Below are 14264 nucleotides of genomic sequence, written 5' to 3'. Positions count from 1 at the left end.
TATCCATTTGATATACTTTGTAGTTCTTATGTGCTGCAAAAGCCAAAAATAATCCGTCTACCTCAATTCTAGCTACCGGTGCAAAGGTTTCATTATAATCAATTCCTTCTTTCTAAGAATATCCCTTACACACTAGTCTTTCTTTATTTCTGATTACCTTTCCATCTTCATTAAGCATGTTTCTAAATACCCATTTGGTTCCAATTACATTTTTATCTTTAGGTCGGGGAACTAATGTCCAAGTGTTATTCTTCTCAATTTGTTCTAATTCTTCTTCCATAGCTTTAGTCCAATATTTATCTTCACATGCCTCATTAACATATGATGGTTCAAATCAGAATTTATGTGCAAGAACCAATAGTGGAAATGATCATAACTGAACTGATAACATGTTTACTGGAGTATAATGCTAAGCCTGTTACTCTGACAGTATAAAAAATTCAATAGTAACTAAAGATCACAAAAGAGGAATAGATAATCAGAAGACTCCTAGGTATGTAAGGTTGAGTCATTCAGAAGATTAGATCATTGGGGATAAGAACAAAGAAGTGTTGACAAGAAGAAGATTGGCAGTTGATGGGGTATGTTTAATCTCTCAAGTTGAACTGGTATCAGTAACTAAAGCATGTAAAGTTGAATGTTGGATGATAGCTATGAAAGAAGAATTAGATCAGAGAGAAAAGAATAACACATGGATTTAAGTTCCCCAACCTAAAAATAAGAATGGTGTTGGAACTAAATGGAGTTTTAGGAATAAATTAAATGAAGATGGAGAAGTTGTGAGGAATAAAGCTAGATTGGTTCGTAAAGGATATTCTCAGAAGGAAGGAATTGATTATGGTGAAACCATTCCACGAGTAGCTAGGATTGAAGTTGTAAGATTATTTCTTGCCTATGTTGCACTTAAAAACTACAAGGTTTATCAGATGGATGTTAATTGTGCTTTTCTAAATGGGGATCTTGATGAGGAAGTTTATATTGAGCGACCTGATGGAATTTCACTTTAAAATGATAAAAGAATGGTTTGCAGGTTAAAGAAAGCCTTATATGGATTGAAACAGGCATTCAAAGCTTGGTATGCAAGGTTGGAAAAATATCTTTTAAAACTTGGTTTCAATAAAGGTAATGCTAACAGTAATCTATATTATAAAGTCACTAATGATGATATATGGATTATTGAGGTCTTTGTTGATGGCATCATTTTTGGAGGAGAAGATAAGATGTGCATGTTATTTTCTAACAATATGGAGAATGAATCTGAGATGTCTATGATTGGGGAAATGAAATTTTTCTTAGGTTTGCAGATTACTCAAACTGATAAAGGTATTTTCATCTCTCAAACTAAGTATACTAGAGAGTTGTTGAAGAAATTTGGTATGGAAAATTCTAAACTGGTTAGTACTCCTATGGTTACAAATGAGAAATTGACAAAGAAAAATGAATCAGCACCGATAAACCCAACAAGATAGAAGTGTATGATTGGAGGTATGATATATTTGACTGAGACTAGAGCGGATATAATGAATGTAGTTTGCATTGCATCAAGATATCAAAGTGATCCTGGAGAAAATCATGAGAGTGCAGTGAAAAGGATTTTTAGATACTTACAAGGAACATTTGAATATGGTTTGTGGTATCCTAAACATGGGGACTTTACTTTATGTGAATATACAGATGTAGACTGGGAAGGTGATGATGATGACTAGAAAAGAACTTTTGGTGGAGCTTTCTTTCGTGGAAAGAAACTTGTTTCATGGATCAACAAGAAACAATCATGTAGTTCCTTATCTACTACTGAAGTTGAGTATGTTATTGCTACTACTAAGTGTACACAATTTCTATGGATGAAGCAAATGTTAAAGGACATAAAAGTCCATTGCAATGAATCAGTAGTTATTCACTATAATAACTTTGTTGCTATAGACATATCAAAGAATCTGGTATTCCACCCTAAGAAAAAGAACATATCTATCAAGTATAACTTTTTGAAGAAAAAGATGGAAGAAAATAAAGTTATATTGGTTTACATGAACAGTAAAGAGCAGATTGTAGATATCTTCACTAAACCTTTTCCTAAAGAATCATTTGAGTACCTCAGAGACAAATTGGGGGTTTCTTTCCCTCCAGTAGAAAATTGATTGATGTTATTTGGCATCAGTTTGGTATGCATTATCAGAGCTATTATTCATTTTGGATTGATGTGGTGATGCTACTACTCAGGGGGAGTAGTTATTCTTCTGATTTAGTGGTTTATGATTTTTCTTTGATATTTATGTCAAATCTTTGGCATTGATTTCAAAGGGGGAGAGATATTCATGTGAAAAACTTAAGGAGTTATATACATTAGGGGGAGAAATTTGCAGAACTTAACTGTGCTATCATCTACAAGGAGAGTATGGATCAGAACTTCATTGCTATATTCTTGTGTGGGAGATTTGTTTGGGATTTCTTGGCACTTGGATGTTTTTCACATCTAGTGTTTCCATCAATGTCAAAGGGGGAGGTTGTTGGCAATTTGGAGGAATTGATTATGTGTTTCATTGATGTTTTGTCATTGATGTGATCAATATCTGCTTTGGTTGTTTACCGATATCCGATTGGTCTCAGTAGGATGATTGGTTTCCTGGTTGGCAAGATCATGTTGATGTGCTATGATTTGGCTTATGGATTAGATCTGCTAGTCATGCTACTCAGATATATGTTCACTCAGCTGGTATTTATTTGGTGATCGAATGCTATCTTGTATGCTAATAAGCCTAGTTTATTGATTCGGTGAGGGTTTCACCGGTAGAGCTTTGTTGTAGATCTTTTCATATTATGCATAAGTGGTGTTGGTGTGGCTTCTAGAAGGGATTCAGGATGCTAATGGTGATCATGTTCGAGCCTTGACATAATGGGATCATTGCTTTAGCATGTGTGGACCTAAATTGGGTCCGGTGCTATCAAGGTTATGGACCGACTTAATGTAATGTGTTGTTGGGACTTCTCGATGTGTTTCTGGGATGACTTATGGGTTGGATGCTATTTGTTTGGCCTCAGGCTGATATGTTTTATAGTTATGTAATAAATTTAATTTTTTGGGTGGCCGACCTAATTGTTTAAGATCAACGGTTTATATATATATGTGTATGATCTCATTGTAGATTATGGTATACAAGTGAATAATGTAATAACCATTCATATAGAGGACTTGGTTGATCATAGGTGATCGAGTTGGGTTAATGCAAGAGGTTTAAGTTCTCCGATATTGAGCTTAACTAGAATTGTATTTAGGCATAGGAGATGTTATTATTGCAGTTCATTTTTCCTTCCGGATTGTAGTCTAGATTTTTATGTACTCATTGAGACTCCTTTTGTAATGAGCAATGTGCTCTAGGTTGTTGGCCTCCTTGCAAGTGCATGACCCTCAATTTAGTATTATCTGACTGCAGGTAGGCTTCCCACTATGGCTTTTCCCTTTACTGGTTTTTCCACATACAAATATTGGTGTCATGTGGATGGTAAGTATATTATAATGTTTCTTGTGCTTAATTGGTATATCTACTATTTTGGTAATTGGTTTATGTATTCCGTTATTGATCTTATTTGTTCCAATTATAAAGTTTCAATTACTTAAGGTTTCAGTAATTTGGTGACAACTGATTCACCCCCCCCTCTTAGTTGTCGTCTAGTTACTTGAACTGTCTAATAATTCAAATTCATCTAGTTCATTTGCAATCGTCTTCTGGAGAGAAATTCCTAGTCTTGATGGAACAAATTACAGTGTGTGGAAGATTCAAATGGATACTCATCTAAGATGTATTGGTAAGGAAATCTATGAGATCATTGAGAATGGTGTAACCCCTTTTAATTCGACATTTGGTAATCCTCCTCTGACAAACTTGAATAAGGAGCTTGAGAATGATTGCAGAGCTAGAGAAGCCCTCTTGTGTGCACTTTCTGATCAGCAAAATAATGGGATTAATTCATAAATCAACTACAAAAGCTATATGGGACAAGTTGGAGACTCTTAATGAAGGTGACCCTACTAGTAAGATTGCTAAACATGATGGTTAAGGGGTGAGATATGAAAATTTGAAGATGGAAGAAGATGAAAGGATTACTACATTTATGGAAAGGGTAAATGAATTTGTCATGGGAATTCCATGTTGTGGTGGATCTCTAAGTGAAGATGAAATAGTTTCTAAAGTTTTGAGAGCTTTACTGCTAGCTTATAATATGAAGGCTACTACAATTAATGAATTAAGAACAATGGCTAATACTTATGTCAATAGGGATACCTTGGTTGGGAAATTATTTTATTTCGAGCTTGAAGAATTTGGACCTTTTGGAGCTGTGAAGTCTCAACTTGCTTTTCATTCATTTACATCATCAACTAGCAAGCAAGATTGGAAAGCTTTGTATGCAAAGGAATTGGAAGATATGAAGAGGGAAGATGAATAATTTGAGCAAGTTGAAGTTCTATTTGCTAGAAGTGTACCTAAAGGGCCAGTAGGAAGTAAGATGAAGGAAAATCACCCTTTTAATGTTTTGCATGGAATAAGATAGGTCATTTTTCATCTAGATGTCCTGAAACGGATTCAAGATTTAAAGAAAGAGCTAGAAGATCTTTTAAGCCTAACCCTGGATATCAGAACAAGCATGAGTATAGGAGAAACATAGATAAATCATGTTACTTTGTGGATGACAAAGGTGTGACTCATTCTGATGATGAATCAACATAAGACTCTACTAGTGGTTTTGACAATGGAAAGGAATGGGTTTTCTTGGCTATCAATGAAGATGATCCGGTACTAGAAGAGAATGTACATGAACAAAAGGCCTTTGCTGCTAAAATTTGAGGATAAGAATGATTGGGTAGTAGAAAGTGGTTGTTCACATCATATGGTTGGAGATGAAAGGAAGTTTATATCTTTGAAAGAATCTGATGGTGGTCTAGTTAGATTTGGAGATGACAAAGAATGCATGATCGAAGGAAGAGGAACTATATCATTAAATGGTAAGCACAATACTGATAATGTTTATTATGTTAAAAGTTTAAGGAATAATATTTTGAGTGTAGGATAGTTTGTGGATAAAAGATTTCAATTATAATTCAAGGATGGAAAATACAAGATGATTAATAGATCTGGATTGGAGATTCCTACCGGTACTCAAAGAAAAGGTAATATATTTCATTTGAATTCTAGTGAGAAGACATGTTTGATTGCACAAATTGATGAGAGTTGGCTTTGTCATAAAAGGCTATGTCATGTGAATTTTGATTTCATGGTAAAGATCAGTTCAACTAAGGGAGTTAGAGATATACCTAAGATTGTGAATCCCTATAAGCCAGTATGTAAAGAATGTCAAATGGGAAAATAGGTTAGAACCTCTTTTAAGAGTATACAAGACAAATATAATGATTTTCTTGATCTCATTCATACTTATTTGTGTGGTCCTACTAGAATCAAAAGTTTTCAAGGTGATGGATATTTTATGCTAATCATTGATGATTATTATAGAATAGTGTGGCTTACTTTTCTAAGGGAGAAATCTGAGGCTTTTGAAAAGTTTAAATCTTTAAACGTAAGGTTGAAACTCAGACAGGATTAAATATTAAGTTCTCAAGGTCAAATAATGGTGGAGAATTCACATCCGATGAGTTTAATAACTTTTGTGAGAAGCATGGCATAAGGAGGCAAATTTTTGCTCCCCGGACACCTCAACAAAATGGAGTTGTGGAAATAAAGAATGAAACTATTTTGGATGTTTCTAGAACCATGATGATGGAAGCTAATCTACCTCATATCTACGAGAGAGAAGCAGTGGGCACAATAGTTTATACATTAAATAGAGTTTATATCAAAGGAGAAACCGGTAAGAAACCTTATGAGTTATGGTTTGGCAATACACCTATAGTTAAGTACTTTAGAATCTTTGGTAGTAATTGTTATATCAAGAGAGATGATTTCATTAGCAAGTTTGATCCTAGATGTGATGAAGGAATATTTCTTGGTTATTCTAATGAGATAAAATCATATAGATTTTATAAGAAAATATTGTAGAGAATTATGGAGAGCGCTAATGTCAAGGTGGATGAGAAAAATAGAACTCAAATTAGAATTTATAAGAAAGAACTAGTAGCTGAAATGATCATAACTAAACCGGTAACACCTTTACTAGAACAAAATGTTGAACCAGTTACTCCAACAGTGTCAGAAAAATCAATAGTAACTGAATATCGGAGAATTGGTACAGAGAATCAGAAGACTCCTAGGTATGTGAGGTTGAATCATTCAGAAGATTAGATCATTGGGGATAAGAATAAAAGAGTGATGACAAGAAGAAGATTTGCAACTGATGAGGTATGTTTAATCTATCAAGTTGAATCGGTATCAATAACTGAAGCATATAAAGATGATTGTTGGATGAAAGCTATGGAAGAAGAATTAGATTAGAAAGAAAAGAATAACACATGGATTTTAGTTCCCAACCTAATTTAATAAGAATGTTATTGGAGCTAAATAGGTTTGTAGGAATAAATTAAATGAAGATGGACAAGTTGTGAGGAATAAATCTAGATTGGTTTGTAAAGGATATTCTCATAAGGAAGGAATTGATTATGGTGAAACCTTTGCACCAGTCCCTAGGATTGAAGTTGTATGATTATTTCTTGCGTATGTTGCACATAAAAACTACAAAGTTTATCAGATGGATGTTAATTGTGCTTTTCTGAATGGGGATCTTGATGAGGAAGTTTATATTGAGAAACGTGATGGCTTTTCACTTTCAGATGATAAAAACATGGTTTACAGGTTAAAGAGATCCTTATATGGATTCAAACAGGAACCTAGAGCTTGGTATGCAAGGTTGGACAAATATCTTTTAAAACATGGTTTCACTAAACGTAATGCTAACAGTAATCTATATTATAAAGTCATGGATAATGATATACTAATTATTGAGGTCTTTGTTGATGACATCATTTTTGGAGGTGAAGTTAAGTTGTGCATGGAATTTTCTAACAATATGGAGAATGAATTTGAGATGTCTATGATTGGGGAAATGAAATTTTGCTTAGGTTTCTAGATTACTCAGAATGATAAAGGTATTTTCATCTGTCAAACTAAGTATGCTAGAGAGTTGTTGAAGAAATTTGGTATGGAAAATTCTAAACCGGTTAGTACTCCTATGGTTACAAGTGATAAATTGACAAAGAAAGATGAATTAGTACCGGTAAATCCTACAAGATACAAGTCTATGATTGGAGGTCTGTTATATTTGACTCAAGCTAGATTAGATATAATGAATGCAATTTGAAATGCATGCATAAAGATATCAAAGTGATCCTAGAGAAAATCATGAGAGTTCGGTGAAAAGTATTTTAGATACTAACAAGGAACATCTGAATATGGTTTGTGGTATCCTAAAAATGATGACTTTACTTTATGTGCATATACCGATGTAGATTAGGCAAGTGATGATGATGACTAGAAAAGCACTTTTGTTGTAGCTTTCTTTGTTGGAAAGAAACTTGATTCATGGATCAGCAAGAAACAATCATGTACTTCCTTATCTACTACTGAAGTTGAGTATGTTGCTGCTACTACTAACTGTACACAAGTTCTATGGATGAAGAAAATGTTAAAAGATATAAAAGTGCATTGCAATGAACTGTTAGTTATTCACTGTGATAACTCTGCTACTATAGACATATCAAAGAATCTGGTATTCTGCTCTAAGACAGAGCACATATCTATCAAGTATAACTTTTTTAAGGAAAAGGTGGAAGAAAATGAAGTTCAATTAGTTTATGTGAAAACTAAAGAGAAGATTGCATGATATCTTCACTAAACCTTTTCCTAAAGAATCATTTGAGTACCTCAGAGACAGATTAGGGGTTTCTTCCCCTGTGGAAAAAAATTGATTGATGTTGTTTGGCATCAGTTCGATATGCACTATCAGAGATATTATTCATTTCAGATTGATGTGGTGATGCTACTATTCAGGGGGATTAGTTAGTCTTGCGATTCAGTGGTTTATGATTTTTTTTATATATTTATGTCAGATCTTTGGTATTGATGTCATAGGGGGAGAGATATTCATGTGAAAAATTTAAGGAGTGATATACATTAGGGGGAGAAATTTGCAAAACTGAACTGTGATATCACCTACAAGGAGAGTATGGATCATAACTTCATTTCTATATTCTTATGTGGGAGTTTTGTTTGGTATTTCTTGGCACTTGGATGTTTTTCACATCAAGTGTTGCCACCAATGCAAAAGGGAGAGATTGTTCGAAATTTAGAGGAATTGATTATGTGTTGCATTGATGTTTTGTCATTGATGTCAAAACTAGCTGCTTTGGTTCTTTATCAGTATCAGGATTGGTCCTAGTAGGATGATTGGTTTCCTAGTTGGTAAGATCATGTTGATCTGGTATACTGAAGTATGCTTTGGCTTATGTCTTAGAAATGGTATTCATTCTACTTAGATATATGTTCAGTTAGTTGGTATTGATTTGGTGATTGGATGTTAACTTACATGCTGGTAAGCTTGGTTTATTGATTTGGTGAGGGTTTCACCAGCAGAACTTTGTTGTAGATCTTCTGATATTATGCATAAGTGGTGTTGGTGCGGCTTCTAGAAGGGATTCAGGATGTTGATGGTGATTGTGTTCAAGCCTTGACTAATTGGGATCATTACTTTAGCATCTGTGGACCTAAATTGGGTTAGGTGCTATCTAGGTTATGGACTGACTTAATGTGACGTGTTGTTGGGACTTCTCGAAGTGTTTCTGGGATGACTTATGGTTTGCATGATATTTGTTTGTCCTCAGGCTGACATGTTTTATAATTATGTAATAGGTTTTATTGTCTGGGTGGCCGACCTAATTTTTTAAGGTTGAGGGTTTGTATATATATGTGTATGATCTCATTGTAGATTATGGTATGCAAGTGAATAATTTAATAATCATTCATGCAGAGAATTTGGTCAATCATAGGTGATCGAGTTGGTTTTATGTAAGAAGTTTTAGTCCTCTGGTATTGAACTTAATCAAAATTATATTTAGGCATAGAGGACACTATTATTGCAGTTCATTATTCATTCTAGATTGTAGTCTGGATTTTTATGTAGTCAGTGAGACTCCTTTTGTAATGAGCAGTGCGCTCTAGGTTGTTGGCCTTGCTTCAAGTGTAGGCCCTTCAATTTGTAATCACATACTTACTGTAGAAGTATTATCTGATTGTGGGTAGGCTTCCTACCATGGTTTTTTCCTTTACCAAGTTTTCCACTTACAAATCTTGGTGTCATGTGGATGGTAACTATTCTCTAATTGTTCCTTGTTCTTAATTGGTATATCTTCTATTTTGGTAATTGGTTTATGTATTCTAGTATTGATCTTATGTGTTCTAGTTATAAAGTTTTAATTGCTTAAGGTTCTGGTAATTTGTTGACAACTAATTCACCCCCCCCTCTTAGTTATCCTCCGGTTACTTGAATAGTCTAACATAGTTAACTATGTGGTTCAGTGGAATTATGATTTTTCTTTGGTGTTCATGTCAGATTTCTGGCATTGATGTCAAAGGGGGAGAGATATATGTGAAAAATAGAGATTATCAGATCAGAGCTTAACTAAGATATCATTCACAAGGGGAGTTTGTTACTTCATTGTTATATCATCTTTTGGGAGATTGTTGACTGTCTTCCTTTGGGAGAGAATTGTTTGCCATTTCTTGGCACTTGGATGTTTTTCAAATCTAGTGTTGCCATCAATCTAAAAGGGGGAGATTATTGGCAATTGGAGGAATTGATTATGTGTTACATTGATGTTTTGTAATTGATGCCAACACTGACTATTTTGATTGTTTACCGACTTCCGGTAGGTTCCTAAAGAGTAGTCAGTTTATGATATTTATCCACTATGTTTTGCTACGCTTTTCCTTGTGGATTGGGTTTAGATTTATCATTCATGCTATTTAGATGGGTATCACGATTAGTTGGTTCAGGATTTGATGACTCGGGAACTATCATCTGTTCTAGTAAGCCTTTTGGTCATCGATAAGGGTTTTGTCAACATAGCTTTGTTGAAGACCTTTTGATGCACATGATAAGTGGTGTTGGGGCGACTTCTAGATGGATTTCAGGATGTTGTTGGTTATCTTGTTCATGTTCCTGTTAATCGGTGGTGTTGGATTTGGGTCCGAACCTAATGCTATCTTATTCGGCTAGGTTATGGACCAGTTTATGTAATGTGTTGGTGGATGATCCTGATGCATTACCAGTTGGGTTTGTTAATTGGATTATGTTGTTCCGGACTCAGGATGACTTATTTTATCATTATATTGTGGGTTTAAGTTATAAATTTATTGTATTATATTTTAGGTGACCGACCTAATTGTTGAGGTCCTGGATTGGTATAAATATGATGTAAGATCTATTTGTAGATCATGGGGATTCATGGGATTAATGTGGTCATAGGTTATGGGATTATTTGTGTGAGAATAAAGGTGTAATCATATGCAGAGGTTTTTGGTCGATCATAGGTGATCAAATTGGGTTGGTGAAAGAGGTTTAAGATGTCTCATACTGAGATTAACTGAAACTTTACTCAGGTATAGGAGATGTTATTCTTGCAGTTCATTATTCTTCGGGATTGTAGTCTAGATTTATTTTGCAGTCAATGAGGCTCCTTTTGTGATGAGCAGTGTGCTCTAGGCTATTAGCCTTCCTGAATGTGTAGGCCCCTCTTATTGTAATCACATACTTAAAGCACAAGGATTAAATGACTTAGGGTAGTCTTCCCACTATGGTTTTTCCCTTTCCCAGGTTTTCCACATGCAAATCTGTTATTCTGGTATTTGGTTTATGTATTCCTTTAATAAGTTTTAATGCTTAAAGTTCTATAATCTATTGACAACTGACTTACCCCCCTCTCAGTTGTCCTCCAGTTATCTGAACTATCTAAGAGTTTTCACATCCATTTTATCAACCTCTAAATAATAAGAAACAACAATATAAAGCAACAATCTAATGGATGTCATTTTTGCAACAAGAGAAAATATCTCACCATAATCAACAACCTCAACCTGAGAATAACCTTTTGCAACCAACCTTTCTTTATACTTCTCAATGCCTCCATGTGAACCAATCATTTCCTTTAACACCCAATTACAAATAATAGGTTTTTGTCCTTTAGGCCATGGTAAGAGATCCCATGTGTCATTCATTTTCAAAGTTGCCATTCCTTTTTCCATAAAAATATTCCAAGAATATGTATCATTCATACCTAATGCCTCTTATCTAGATCTAGGTTCATCCACATTAGTATTTAAAGAAAAAATACATCTCCAATCATTAGGTGAATACCTTTTAGGTGGTTGTGTATGTCTTGTAGACCTTCGAACAAGCTAAGTTGGAGGTTCTTCCTCCTCTTCTAAAGATTCAAAGCTAGATGAGCTCTCCTCAATGTCTTTTCTATCAAGTGGTCTCAATTCAACTCTTTCAGGCCAAGATGGGAATTGAATCACATCTTCCTGTTTAGTCTATTCTAGCTATAATGTAATAGAAAGAGCCTTAATTTGTCTAAAAATAATTCTTCTAATACGAATGACTTTTTGTGCAACAAGGTCCCAAAGCTTGTATCCTTTCACACCATAATTATACCCGATGAAGATAAAATGCTCCACCTTGTTCTCCAACTTTGTTTGCTTCTCCTTTGGCACATGTGCATATGCCTTGGAACAAAAAACTCTAATATGTCTCAATGAAGGCTTGTGACATGAGCATTCTTCCATATGTGTTTTATCAACAAGAGCTAATGTAGGAGACCTATTAATCATGTAGCAAGCAATGGCAACAACTTCAACCCAAAACCTTTTTTCTAGACCAGCACCACTTAGCATATTCCTAGCCTTCTCCATCAGTGTCATGTTCATTATTTTTGTAACTCCATTTTGTTGTGGAGAATACAGAGTTGTCTTTTGTACATTAATGCCACAATATTTACAGTATCTATCAAAATAATTAGAGAAAAAATTGACCACCATTATCAGTCCTCAAACATTTAATTTTCTTTTCAAACTACAACTCAACCATTGCTTTAAATTTTTGAAAATGACTGAAAAACTTTAGATTTACTCTTTAAAAAGTATACCCATGTCCTTCTACTAAAATAATCAATAACTAAAACCAAATATGTGGATTTTCTAATTGAAGGAACATCTAAAGGACCAAACACATCAAAATGAATAAGATCCAAAACACCATAAGATTTATGAGAAATTGAGTAAAACTGAACACAGTTTTATTTTCCATAAATGAAATCCTCAGAGAAATCAAAGTGAATATTACAATCAATCAAACCCACGACAAGGTTTTTATTTTTCAAAGTCCTTAGACACTTTTCTCCAATGTGGCAAAGCCTCTAGTGCCATAACATAGTGTTCTTTGCATGTAACATTTCTTTAGAAGAAAGAGAACCCTTAGGTACCCAAAAGCCATGTCCATCCGCTAAAGGTGAAACTCTCAAATCTTTTGATGAAGTATCCACATATTTACTTTTTAGATGTGTTATTACACTCAAAAATGTATGCCTCTAGCTTATAAAAAGTTCCAAATCTAACACCTTTAGCAATCACCATAGCACCCTTAATCATCTTACATCCTACATTAGAGAAGACTACCTACACACCCACATCTACCAGTTTTCTCATAGATACTAAATTCAATTTTAATCTAGGGATATGAAACACACCACTAATCCATTTTATTCTACCATCAATGTCTAAATGTGAATCATCACATGGGTACACCTTACCTCCACTAAATTCTTCATATTCAAAAAAAACCAATCTCTTTTGGAAGTCATATGAAAAGATCCACTTGAGTCAATTAACCATGCATCATCACCTGCATGAGTTGCCAAACTTGTAATGAATGAATCACCATCTTCCTTCTTAGACTCAATTAGAATCAAACTTCTTCTTTTCTTTTTTGCAGTCCTTATGAATGCGACCTAAATTACAACAATTCCAACAAATAACTTTGGACTTTCCAGGAGATTTTGATCTCCCTCTAGATTTGGACTTATTGCATTCCTCATTCTTCTTCCCTTTTTCCTTAGGTCTTATATGAATAGTTAGCACTTCCTTTGAATTGATGAAACCTTCCTTTGCATCTCTTCACCATGTAGGGAACTCACCACATCTTTAGACTTCAAAATAGTAGAAGTACTACCGATATCCATAAAAAAATAATCCCACAAATTAGGTAAAGAACAATGAAAGATCTGGCATTTCTCCTCTTTGTCCATCTTAACACCAACATATATCAATTGAGCCACTAACTTATTAAATGCTTCCAAGTGATCTGCAATTCGTCCACCATCTTCCACCTTCAAAGAATTCAATTTCTTCCTCAAGAAAATTTGATTTAATAAAGATTTGGCTTGATATATGTCACTAAGTTTAGTCCATAAGTTCTTTGTAGAGTTCTCTTTGTGGCCATTGATTAGAATAGTGTCTTCTAGGCACAATCTAATTAGAACCTTAGATTTATGGCCCATAATATCATCTTGAGTAGCCACAACAGGATTTATAGGTCTTTGAGACATTTGCATCCATAGATACCGATCTATTAGTAGATATTCCATCTTCAACTTCCACATCTCAAAATTACTTCCTTTAAATTTCTCCACCTCTATTCCCCCTAACGAACTTTCCATCTAAAAATTCTTGCAACAAGATCAAAATGTATCTTTGCACAATCTCCCACTCAAATCTACATTAGTTCAAAAAACCCAACAACCCACAACTGAAACCGTAGGTGATCAGGCTCTAATACCATTTGTAAGGAAATTAAGTAGGGAAAGAACTTCCTACACTAACCTAAGAGGAGGGTAATCCAAAAAATTTAATAGATCATTACAAAAGTTATGAAAACTTAATAAAAATAAACATAATATCATGCATTCCATAATACAATGATTTAGGTGGGGAAAACCCTTTCGGGAGAAAAACCCCACACTCCAAAAGCAACTAAATATATTATTTAGCAATCAATAACTAATTAAGAGGTAACTAACTAGCTATAAGACTCCTACACACAACCTCTATCTCACACACGTCATATATAGGAGATAAAATACAAGAAATCGTCAAACGATATTATAAAACCATGGGCTAGAAGCACCCAATAAAGTAGAGTCAAACTTATCTCCAATATAGATGCTTTATGACGTGTTAAAAGACACATAAACACATGGTCCTCCCTTTTACAAC

Source organism: Cryptomeria japonica, chromosome 9 (assembly GCF_030272615.1).
Source record: "Cryptomeria japonica chromosome 9, Sugi_1.0, whole genome shotgun sequence".
Classification (NCBI taxonomy): domain Eukaryota; kingdom Viridiplantae; phylum Streptophyta; class Pinopsida; order Cupressales; family Cupressaceae; genus Cryptomeria; species Cryptomeria japonica.
This window is presented reverse-complemented; position numbering follows the sequence as displayed.